Source organism: Aulostomus chinensis, chromosome 20 (assembly GCF_037954235.1).
Source record: "Aulostomus chinensis isolate RoL2024-O1b breed Wild chromosome 20, RoL_Achi_v1.0, whole genome shotgun sequence".
Taxonomy (NCBI): Eukaryota; Metazoa; Chordata; class Actinopteri; order Syngnathiformes; family Aulostomidae; genus Aulostomus; species Aulostomus chinensis.
Window position 1 is genome coordinate 18,990,590 of NC_141339.1, and position 12,645 is coordinate 19,003,234.

The window sequence follows — 12,645 nt, forward strand, 5'->3', positions numbered from 1 at the left end:
TGGCAGAAAAGCACAGAGTGGAAACTTCTTATTAAAAACCTCTGTCCTGGAAAATGTTTAGACTGGAGACACTGATGAGAATTTGGGCTGTAGCTCTTTCAACAAACAGCAGAAACTCATCTCAGCTGTAGATTTACTGCCACACACATGGATAAAGCAGTTAGGTGGTCTTTACTTAAACACAGCACCATGTGGGTCCAGGATGGATTCTGTTCTGTTTCGCTGACCTTTAAGTTGGAGGTCGATGGGGTTTCTAATCTTAGACACCATGCTCAACACGCTGCTTGGTGCTCACTGAGTACTTCCTCTCCTGGACCTCACATTGATGCTGAGACAAAAACAGGAAAAGTACTAGTGGTAATACTTGGACTGCTTCAATGCTGAGCCCGTTCTCCATCATTTTGAACTCATGTCTTGGGGTCATCTGGTGTCTCTGACCCAAAGGATGGTCCGGCCTTTACAGGTGACGGTTTCTAAATATAGTTTAGGATGTGCCCACACACAGAGCTACGGCAACAATGGTGCTATTTACATGGAGCACATTCGTACTGACTGTGTGTTTGTGTCAAAGATTGACTGGACATTTAAGGAAACTGGAAGTGTAACGAGATCAGATTGGTATTGTTGATTAGCGTAGCTCAACGTAAAGACAAAACTTCACATCACAGATTTTACATTTTGTTTTTTGTACTTGAAAACACAAGAAAAGTGTGTGTGTTAAAGTTGTGTAGGATTGAGGTGTAAAACCTAGGAATCAGCATGTCGCACCTCTATGCTAAACATGTATTCATCTTTAGTTGTACAGCGTAAAATAAGTCAGGAAATATGGCACAGGTGAATTTCAAAGTTTTTGTCTTAGTTGCTGACTGGTAGTGACTGAACAAGACCACAGACGTTGTCTCGAACATCAATCAGGATCAACGAAAATAGAAAAAGCGTGAAGTGTGTCTTCTGACTCCTGCCAATCTTGAGTCTGTCATCTCATCCAGTTTTTACAGTATAAATGTCAAACTACTCCTTTCAAGGCATCTACAGTGAGAGTTAGTGTTTGACTTTCTCCTATAAAAATAAATGTAATTTTCAGTTGCAAAAAAACAAGTCCGGGCTTCTCAATTTCCAGATGTGCTACCAACGTTAGCCGCAGCTGCGGCGGCGGACTTGGCTTTCAGGCTAACATACGCTACAGTTTTTAGATACATATTTGACCAGGTGTTTCCTCAGGTTAGATGTGTTTCCATGGCCAAATCTGCAGAGAGTTGTCTGCGTCGAGTGTCTTAAAGTATAACCACACTTGAGAACGTTTTCAGCTCGCCGTTAGTGTGCGTGCATGTGTTGCAAGGGTGATGTCGCATGTGGTCCCCGGGTATCCATATTAGATTTAATGACTTAATCGGCACCAGTATTCAGTTATACCAACCGATTTGATTTGGGGTACCCTGAGAGTCTGGTAACCAAACGTGTATGAAGCTCCAGCAAGTTTAAGTGGAAGCAGAAATAACCTTGACACACAAAGGGAAATCACATTAAAACTGGCGCAACATTATGGATAAATCTGAAAGTGGCAAGCGACCAATCACGTGGTAGTAATTGAAGTTGCAGGTGTATCTTTGGTCAAAAGCACACTATAAATCCAGCGCTCTTTTTTGTTCTCATTCCTGCGGTTCTACTTGTGTGAACCTTGCAAATTCAGTACTGTTCACCAAGGATACTAGGTGGTGCACTGGTGGTGTACAAGGCTGCTGGGCTCGATTTGGAACCCCAAGCCTGCACTAATTATGACCAGAGAAACCCTTCATTTCTGCTACAAGCCTACAATTTTTGTCTGTGTGAACTTGTTAAGTTTGAATGACTTTGGAAGGAAGGTAGCAATCCCAAAAGTTTAGACAATTCACTAAAATGCAAACCATTTTTTTTTTTTTGTCATGGTTTCCTCCGTTATGACATGTTTTGAATTTTCAGGCTGTGACCAGACAGCACCAGGTGCACCAAATTGTTTAGCCGTTTTGAAGTGGGTGCAGCACAGTTTTTTTTTAATTTTTTTAGATGGTGTTTCTGTCCACTGACAACAGCACAAATAGCCTTGGCAGGTTTTCAGTATTCTTGAATTTGCTTAACTTTGTGGCGCAGAGAGCACGACCACATCCTAACATGTTGTGAACTGTTTGAATTAAAACTCTTGTGGCTAACACAGAGGAGGCTATGAATGTAAATACATATTCTCTAGCTTTTTGAGGTCACCGCTTCCCAGCAGGAATGTCAACTTCCCCCTATTAGCTTGGCACACGACTGCATACCTCGACTAATTAGCTTCCTGTAAAAGCCTTGAATAAAAACATGGGCTTTAATCACACGCTGCTGCTTTGTTTCAATCACTGCCAAGGTAAATGTTACTCCAAGCAGAGAGAGAAAAAAAAAAGACATCTTGCTTCGTGGGTTTTTGCTTCCCAGACAGGTGTTTCGACCGTGATGTGCAGCACTCCATGTCAAGTCCTCACCTTTAGATTCCTCAAAATCAAATAAACTCGCACTGTTTTTCTATCATTACAACTTTAAAAAGGTTTTCATATTCATGTGCATTTTTTTTTCTCCTGAGGGTTGCCTGAGATGTCTTAGGAGTGTGTGTTTACCGTCTATTTCACGGGACGGTTATTTACTGGCTGTCAGCAGGAGACCTGTGCACTCATACGGTTTCAGTTTCATGTGGCCGCTTTTATAGTATGTTTATCTACTGTCAGAACCTGAGTGTGACTGCTGCAGAGCTTGTTGACTAGTTTCTGATGATTATGCAGCTGTCCACCAGGAATACCAATTCCTATTAAACGTGCCTCTATTGAACATAATTATTTACAAGCTGCTTATGTGCCCTCTATATGAATTGACGGACATCTTATGGAAAAAAGGTCTTAAAAAATTGCCGTTGCATGCGATGACCCATTTCCTGAAGGCGCCGTGATCAAACAAAGGTCTCAACCTTCTTTGAAATGAACACCCGTGTTTGTTGATCCCACTCCCTACCTACCAGATGACATCCAGAAGTAAGTTTGAAGAAAAATCAGATTTGAAACTTACATAGTATTTAAAGAAGGCATATATTTTCCTCAACTGGAAAAAAAAACACGATGGAATTTGGACAAACATCAAATTTTAATAGCCTTTTTTTGTTTACAATGATGTCTTTTCAACATTCTGCAGGCCTCTGGCGCTATACACCAAAAACACTTTCCTTAGTTGTCATGGAATGGTTGTTGTTGACATTTCCATACTCCATGTGTAACATACTCCATATGTTGGAAAGGACTACCAGTGACGGACTTTGAAATAGAGATTGTCAGTACTGGAAATGTTCAGCTGATTTTGGTCCCTTTAAGTCATTTCTACCCAAAGACAGAAGAAGAAGGGCCCCGGTTGAAAAATACCAGCATTGTCCTTGGCAAGAGTCACGACAGCCTTTCTGTGCTGTGATCAAGAGTTCCACCTGATAAGGAGACTTTGAGTGACACTTTTTCATCCTCGAGTCCCAGTGAACTCTTGTGCCAAATTTGAAGAAATTCCCTTTAGGGGTTCCAGAGATGTTGGATTCACATGGAGTGACACTGACCTTTGACCATCTTTTCAGTTCATCCTTGAATCCCAGTGGATGTTTGTGGCTGAATGAGAAAGAAATTGTATTCATATGACCTTGGACCACCATAACTTTTTAGTTCATCCTTTAGTCCCAGTGGACATAGGTGCCACAGCGGAAGACATTTCCTCAAGGTGTTCCTGAGATAGGGTGCCACGGCTCGGAGGGAGCGTGGCCCTCTAGCAACCGAAGGGTCGCTGGTTTGATCCTCGCTTCCCTTGGTGGCCCTGTCAAAACATCCTTGAGCAAGATACTGAACCCCTAATTGCTCCTGATGGCCCTGCGATGGACTGGCGACCCATCCAGGGTGAACCCCGCCTCTCGTCCAGTGTCAGCTGGGATAGGCTCTAGACCCTCAACGGATAAGTGGTATAGAAAATGGATGGATGAATGGATGGGTTCCTGAAAAAGAAAGACAGGCAACCAGAAAACAAACACAAAAAAGTTAAAAATAGTAGTTCCATGGCAGTGGACTCGTTGTTTTAATGCATCAAGTTCAAGCTTCTAAGTATTTTGTTTGTGGTTAAAACGTAAAACCAGCCGTTAGATTCAACTTCCCACACTGGCACAAACTTCAACACCAAGAAAGAGCAATGTTCCATCCACAAAAGTTCTCACTGGAGAAGTGTGCAATAAGCTCCTTTCATCACAGCTGGATTTTTAGTTTTACCAGTGAAACCTGATCTGAAGTTTTGGCACTGATGGCCAAAAACAGGATCTGTGTGGTGTATGGACTTAAAGAACACTCAGGGTCAACAGCAGAGTTGTTATTGTGAGTTACAGTATTCGTGCTGAACCTTGCGAAAAAGGAACGCACTTTTCGGATGACTAATGGGAACGAAGTAAAGGTGGGAGATTAGTGTGAGGAAGAGTGTTCTTGGTGAACGGCTGTAAAAATATTGCTCCTCGATGACTCCCCCCCCCCCCCTTTTTTTTTTTGCAAGGCTATCAGTGTAAACACTAAGGTGTAACTAACTAAATACTTGATAAAAAAATATTCCTAGGCATGAGAAACTGCTGCTTTCTTAGAAATGTGAGTTTGGGCTGGACGTTTTTGTGAACTTAAACTAATCGCAGGAGAACAAATTGTTTTTTTGTCAATATTTCAATAAATTGTGCTGTGAATTAAAGGAACAGCCTGACCAGGGTTTCCCATCTGCTCTAATTGTTTCCAGATTTGCAGTTTCTGCACAGTGGCTAAAAGGACCCCTCCCAGTCTGTCTGGAACGAAAGGCCTCTCCCCATCTGTCTGTGAGCTGCAAGGTCAGGCTGCAATGTGCATCCACACCCCAAGTCTTTCTGTTTGTCTGTCTGTCTGGTGACAATCTGACCTTCTGTGCTCGTATCTGCTACGTAGAAGGTCACAGCCGCTGGGTTGTTAAGCAGCATTTTCTCTCTCCTTTGTAAAAAGTAGCCGCCGCTTGTTTTTTCGGGGGGGCCCCAAGAAGAATGAGGCTAATGTTAGCAACAGGAAAGTTGAAATAATGCATTTTTCCCACAAACAAATGGACAGGATACTGCTGAATTACTACACAAAAGTGCAGGTTCAAAAATAGGGATGAATGACAAGCCTTTCTCCAAACTTTCTCTCAAGTAAATATAAAAATCCAAATGTATCTCAGTGGTGACATAAGGTATTTTGCCTTGAACAGTACCTGCCTACTCCTGGCTGACAGTGGAAAATATTATGCTCCATATCATCATCTTCACAACAACATGGAATATTCCCCAGCTGTAACAGGGGAAGGTGGATTCCTCAGCAAAGTGAGGAGGAAGTGATGACGCAGGAAGGAGTCATCGCTCAGCAAGCTGTCAAACCGACAGCAGACAACCCCAGTTTCACATGTTTCTCCTACCTGAGCACAGACGGCAGCAATGCTGTATGTTTTCCAGTCTCAGCAGGAGTGAGTCAGAACAATGCAAAAGGTTTCAAATAGCATTGTACCCAGGTTGTCCTTTTAGGGATCGTGAACAAATGTTCATGCAGTCCTTCCTTAAAAATGACCAGGTTATGTTAGAACGCCTCCACACCATCCTTGTTGAGTCCAGTTGAATAAAGACCTTCAGCGTTTGGCCTCTTGGTGCAGTTCATTTTGCAATGAACACCAGGACAACTGGGCGCATTTCGGTTTGCGTGGATTTTTCTCTGAAAGAAAATAACCAAACCAAGAGAAAAACATCCCAAAGTCTTCAAGAAAGTCACACCAAACAAACTATAGGTGTGAAAAAGTGCTTACATTTAATTTTACCGGACAGTATTTACAAGTTCACTCCAAAAAAAGTGTATTTTTTAACCTTTAATGTACTCGCATTTACATGTCTTGATCTCACAAAAACTTTTTTTTTTTAACTTCCTGTATTGCTTCTGGGTGACTTTGGAAGTCAGGAAAAACACCAGCCATATTTAACTAGCTTAATTCTAATGGTGGCTAACTACAAATAACAGCAAAACTGTCCACAATGTTCATTTACAAACTTCAAACACATCCAGACTATTTTTTTTGGGGGGGGGGGAGATGCTCATTGTGTGTTTTATGCGCAAACTAACACTATCCTGTACATACACTTCTTTTTTTCTGATTTATTTCTAACTTGAATCAAAGTTTTTGTGGAGCACAGATTGAGGCAGGCTAGCGTTTCCATGCTAATGCTGATGCTAAATGTCCTTTAATTCGTTTTGACAGACGGTTATCAATCATCTCATGTATTTCTCTGCTGGATAGCGAATAACCCTTTTCCTTCAAGTTGCTATGAATAAACTTCATTAAGAGTATCCGCTGGCAACTGAAATATAAGTACAACCCCCCCCCCCCAAAAAAAGAAAGAAAAATAATCGAGAAATTGCAAAATGGCAGCATATGTGCTTTATCATTTTGTCATTCTTAGAAAATGTATTATTATTGATGTATATAATGAAGCTCATGCGTCATCAGCTGTGAGACTCCTTCATCTACCAGCTGTATCCAGTCATGGTCAGTGTATAAATCCGTCAGCAGCCGAGTAGGAGGAGGCCATGATGCAGGAAGGAACCAGGTATCTGTCAAATCAGGCAGCCAACGAGGAGTTTTCTCTTTTTTTAACAGTAGTGTTTTGCTGTGTTTCCATAGCTAAATCCATTTAAAATGCTCTTTTACTGTAGCTTCCCTTTAGAAAATGTTCCGCTGCAGTTTTCCAGCCCTGGTTTAGTTGGTATCGTCATTTTGCGGAAATTATGTATCAAAGCCAGGCTGGGTCAACAGACATTTATCAGTCACTCCTCATATTTCTAAATTCAGAAAGCCGGACTAAATTGCTCGTTATGCTAAACCTCTCGTGCTGTAGAGCAGCACAACATGGGCCCTTTGTGGGGTCTCACATACGGCGCAATTATTGAAAAGTGTAACAGTTACGTAACACTGAGGTGTTGTGTGATGCTGTGTGAATATGAGGCCTTGTCTGAGAGAGGAGAGCCTTAACGGGGCTCAGGTAGGTGTTCTGTCACAGCGCGTCAATACGTAGCCTGTCTCAGAGGCCCTTTTCTCACCCCTGGCAGTCATAACACGTTTCCGTTTAACCTTTATATACTCACTTTACTAAATACTTTGTCTACATCACAAATCTAGCTCCCATTTTCTTCTGTTCCAATAGTCAAAGAGCTTATTGTTTTGTACCATTGAAATGGAGCGTTCAGGATTCTTTTACCAGATGTTTTGCTCACTAGTCCAAAACCTAAGACGCACTTTGCACACTAACAAGCATATATGAACTTTTTTTTTTTTTTCTTAATGCAGCTTTTTGACTGCAACTTGTGGTTTGCTGTATTCTACTTTGCCTCTGCTTCTCATGGTAACTGTTCCCAGGTATGTTATTCTTCTACTCTTTGGACATGTGGTTTAGTGTGGCTGGCAGGGCGGCAGGCAGCTCTCCTGGCTCGGTGTGTTTATGCAGGTGCAGGACATTCAGGACACACCGCCCTGCTGCACAGTATTTTGGAGGGGCTTTTCAGAGCAGCCTACCCTGCAGTATTAGAAGGGGACGCCTTTATGTGGCATTTACTGGGACAGCCCAGAAAAGGCATTTCCTCAGGTTACTGGAAATGGGGCAGTAAAGGGTTAGAAACATGTCACATCAGGGGGAGAAATATTTTAATGACAGAAGAAAAATGGAGGTTCATCCACCGTGTTTTCTGAACCTTTGCAGCGCTATGAGGCATAGTTCAAGCTTTAGAGACAGTTGTTTACATTGTGTTTCCTCATTTCAATACAATTTAGCTGATCACAGTGTTACGCCTTGTCCTGGTGGGTTGCTATCATGAGCTTGATCATGACCCAATTTCAATGTGCAGTGTTAGGAAGTAGGAAGTCACCTAAAACCTGCAAAGTGGATCGTCCCATGACTGCCAGCAAATTAAGACCTCAGCAACCTGTGACAAGGTACACCTACAAAATCCTCCAAAGTGGTACGTTCATGAGCAACTGGCACGTTGGAATGTTCCAACCTCAGGGGCTGGAGGACACACTGAACGCCTGTCGAACTCGGAATATCCAGCAAGGACAGTGGGAAGTTTTTAAGAGCTCTTCGAGGTTGACGTCACTCGATGTGGCAGCATCGTGGGGGCAGATGGGAGATTTTTTTAGGGCTCAGAGCAAAACTAGCCTGAGCTTAAATGAGTCTCTTAATTGGTATTTTACTCATGAGTGCAGGTGATGTTAGGATTTTTCACAGGTTTGTTTTGTAAATTTGTCCTCTTAATGTTGCTAGTTTTTGTGTGGCTAATGTTAGTCGTCTGGCTATATTGCTACCTAACTGTCAGTACTATATCTGACAGGAATCAGTTGATATGTTGACCCTCCCGCCCCCTCCTTTTTTATGGTTGTTCCCCACTTGTCCAACCATCCATCTTCAATTGCTCTTCCTAAATTGGGTTATGAATTGGCAGTTCTTACTGGGGGATCCCGAGGAGTTCCCCGGCCAGCGTGGAGATAAAATCTCTCCGCCTGGTCCTCGGTCTGCCCCCGTGGCGTCCTCCCAGCTACCTTCTCTGTATTGTGACAGCAGAAGTATTTGCTGTGGGCGACCATGTTGCCTGTTTGTTATGTTGAACACTCTTTACCGGGAAGTTGGACCTTTCCAAAAGGAAACTTTCCCACTTTCTAGCCGCATGAATGTACTAAAATTACAGAGATGACCAGGTTTTACCCCGTCCCATCTACACTGTGAATAAGCAGGTGGGTAATGGAGGGAGGGATGGATGGAAACCAAGGTGAGTCACCTCCCCAAGGGGATTCCAAGAAGTAGTGTTTGATTTTAGGATGGGAAGAGCCACCTAGGGAATTTACCAAAACATCCTACAATAATTTAGAACTCGTCTTACCGGATTGATGGTGTCCTGCAGAGATTTTAAATTTTAAGCACTCTTATCTTTTGTAAAGCTGTCTGGACAACATGGACTGTTCTCTTAATCAACAGTTGGTTGAATTTCTCACTGAAATAATCTCGCAGGATGGGGACGGTGAAGGTAGAATGGGGCTTCCTGATGGCCAGCGTTATAGCTCATATGGCACGAGAACAGAGGGCATTCATCAAAAATTACAGGCAGATTATATTTCATGGGTTCATTGTCAAGCAGAGCAGGGAATGGCCTTGCCCTGCTTGGCCCACTCTGTTCTGCAAAGTTTCTGGGACAGTGAATTACTCTCGCTTGGTCAGCCAACAGTACAAACAAGGAGAAGGGGGGAGGAAGACTATTAGATGGTGAGGGAAGGCCTGAGGTGTTTGTCCACTCAGCACTGAGGGCGTTAGTGAGCTGTAATGTGGATGATTGCAGGTTATTGGTTAGATAAGTGGATTTATGTGCAGAGAAATGCAAAAAAAAGCAAAAACGAATCGAGCGTGTGGGTTTTATCTTGACGTTGCATCAAATGGAAATATACTGTGACCAGTATAATACCAGTCTTGTTACAAAACAGTCAGCCCAATAGGCATCTATCTGTCACTCTTCATATAAACAACCTACAGTGGAGCTGGCTGGATTTACAAAAGCAAAATGTTTACAATTTTTTAAACCTTCTTACATGTTCCACTTTAAAGGATTTTAATCTTGGCACTGGTTTAAAATGAGAACATACTCAATGAGCCATACTGTTGCTGCATCTGTACAGATGCACACTTAGCACACCTTTAAAACACATCAAGCATGCACACAAACACACACACACACACACACACACACACACACACACACACGCATGCAGTACACTGCGCTGCCACATTGGAGTGAACTAGTTTTGAGAAATTTGAAAGAAAACAAACAGGATTCCAGAGCAGTGCGGTGTGGCGTGAGGCTGCTGGACTGAAATACAAAGACAAGCCTGTTCGCAGCGTACAAGGAGCATTCCAGTTAACAGAACAGGCTCTGGGACACTGTTGACCTAAGCTACTTTAGAATGTTTGTGCAATAGCTTTTGACCACTTGATTAAAAATATCGTTTGATGCCGGTGCGTCCGTATCCTAGCGAGGGGCAGTTCAGACTGGTCTGAGCAGAGCAACATGTTGCAGCATGAAGGGAGGGCTCTGATGAAGGCCAGAAAGGTGAGCACTGAGCTGTTTGGAAAAGTGAGTCACAGTCAAACCATTGAGGATGACTATCCATGCCGTCTGGCTCATGATTTTTTTTTTTTTAAATTATATAATGTCAATTCTACAAAAATAAAAAAAATGGAATTTTACACAACTGCTTCGAGTGTGGAAATATTTGCATCACTTTGGTCCAGACTGACACATCCTAATAACGAAACGACTGATAACAATTTGCCTGGACACTGGTGTGGTTATTGAATGTCTAAATTTTGTACTGATACTTCCTCTTAAGTTAACAAAAGGCCAACTTTTTTTTTTCCAGTGTGAGAGAAATGTCTCTGTAACCACTCAAAAGATTGCCATGAAAAACAACGGTCGCATCACCCCAGGAATATTTAGCAGTCTCTAACTTTTCCACATCAAGCCACATTTGCAAGCTAACGTGCTAAATTGAGACATGAAATATGAGCCACTGTTGCAGAGATTTACCACTTAATCACCATAAAAAAAAAAAAGATTTCACCTTGCTTGTTAACACAGAGGCAAACATGGCCGGTGTGACGTGAATACACTCTGGTATTCCACAAGAGCGGCATGATGTGTAACCACAACAACATCAGTGTTTTGAATGAAGGGTTCGGTCTGTCAGGCTGTCACTTAGGTAAATTCGGCGCTGTTACTATCTCTGCTGCCAGCTCAGAGGTGGAAAAATCTGCCCCCCTCTTCTCTGTCCCCTTTATATAGATGGTGAGGCTTACAGTAACAACACTGCTATAGCCCAGCTTTGAAAGTATGGCGTTAAAGAGGCAATGGAAATTCTTCACCTGCTAACCATTAGCACGTTAGCATGCTGAAAATACCATTTGACAAATGCTGCTTAAGTTCGTTCAACCTCACAGAGCTGCTAACATGACTGCATGACTTCTCTTGTTTCAAATTTAAGAAGAATGAGACCGAGAGTAATACTAAAAGAAAAGCACCCGTGTAAATAGGTCACTCTCCAGAGAACCAATGTCAGTTTTTTTTGTTTTTTGTTATTTTAAGAGGGCAAGTCCTAAAAGTTTCAGGAAAGACAAAGAAATTTCATGACCCCAGATGGCTAAGCCCCCAATTTAATGTTTTCTTTGGTTTATGCCACACTCATTTTCTTCCACACTTCCTTCACCAAAATCAGCCCAGTAGTTTTGAGACGTGGATGAAAAAATATAACCTCCTCTGTGGAATGCGAGGGGCACCCTAGAGACCACATACCCCCACCAAGGCTAACAGATATAACTGTTATAAACTTATGCTAAACCCCTCCACAAAGTTTCAGGGAATTCAACTGGGTAGGTGACAGAGGGTCACTTTGGAGAGTGAATACCTCACTGACACCGCCATTGTTGTTGCTTTATTAAAAGGATGATCCCCTAGTTTCATGGCATCCATTGGTTCATGCCACACTAGGTGGTAGTTTTAGAGATGTGAGTATAAAACACAACCTCCATGTTGGAAAATGGCCTCTGGAGCACATACCCTGGCCAAGACCAACATCGATAAATGAATCTGCCTCAAATTAAATCCAAATCGGCCTCGTTGTCTTTGCATTAGCCTGATGCAAAAACCTCCAGACAAAACCAACAGATTGGGAGTGAAAACATTAGGAGTAATGATAATAATGGAGAGTGTCACTGAAAACCACTATGTTCCAGTTCAGTTGCATTGAAAAACAGAATGAAAACAATGGCAGACTGACGTCTAAAACATGCAGTCCTGTTCTGGAGTCTTTGATCCAAATATCTGTCATTACACAAAGCGTCTCATTCCATATGCAAGTTTATTGCCTTAAGTTCGAACTCGTAGATTTGAGATGTGCCAAGTAAAATGTATTTCAGCGAAGTAAATGTGACCTGCTCTCCTCTCCGACAGTTAGCAAACCATAGAAATGGCCTTGAGCAAATTTCTTAATGTTCAAATTGCTTTGGTGGAGCTGCCCAGTGGACCAACAGTAGAAGACTGTGGTTGTATTGGGCAGCGGCCAGCTAGGAATGTGTGTAACTTTGTACGTGTGAAGCGGGGTGTTGATAAAACAGAGCATGTGTGCTTGGCAAATATTCCCAGGATAAATTAAGGCAAAAGTAAGAGTCTATACTGAGATCTAAAAAAGAAAACTACTGATGTGGTGGTAGATTTGTGCCTTTGAGGGTCAGATTGAACCAGTCGCAGAACAGAAACACGGGGATGGAATTAGCTTGGAGTCTGGTTTGATCATTGTCTAGCTTTGATGCGGACAAAATCAAATTAATTAGGGTTTAAATAGCCATACAAAGTTTTACAAAAGTCGATTTGCTTCACAAATAAATAAAAGACAGAAAGTACCTACACAGTCTCATCAAAACGTATTTCATGTTTAGTTCAAAAATATATGGCATATTTTGACTTGGATTTGTATTTTAATACAGAGCACAGACTTTTAATACAGAGC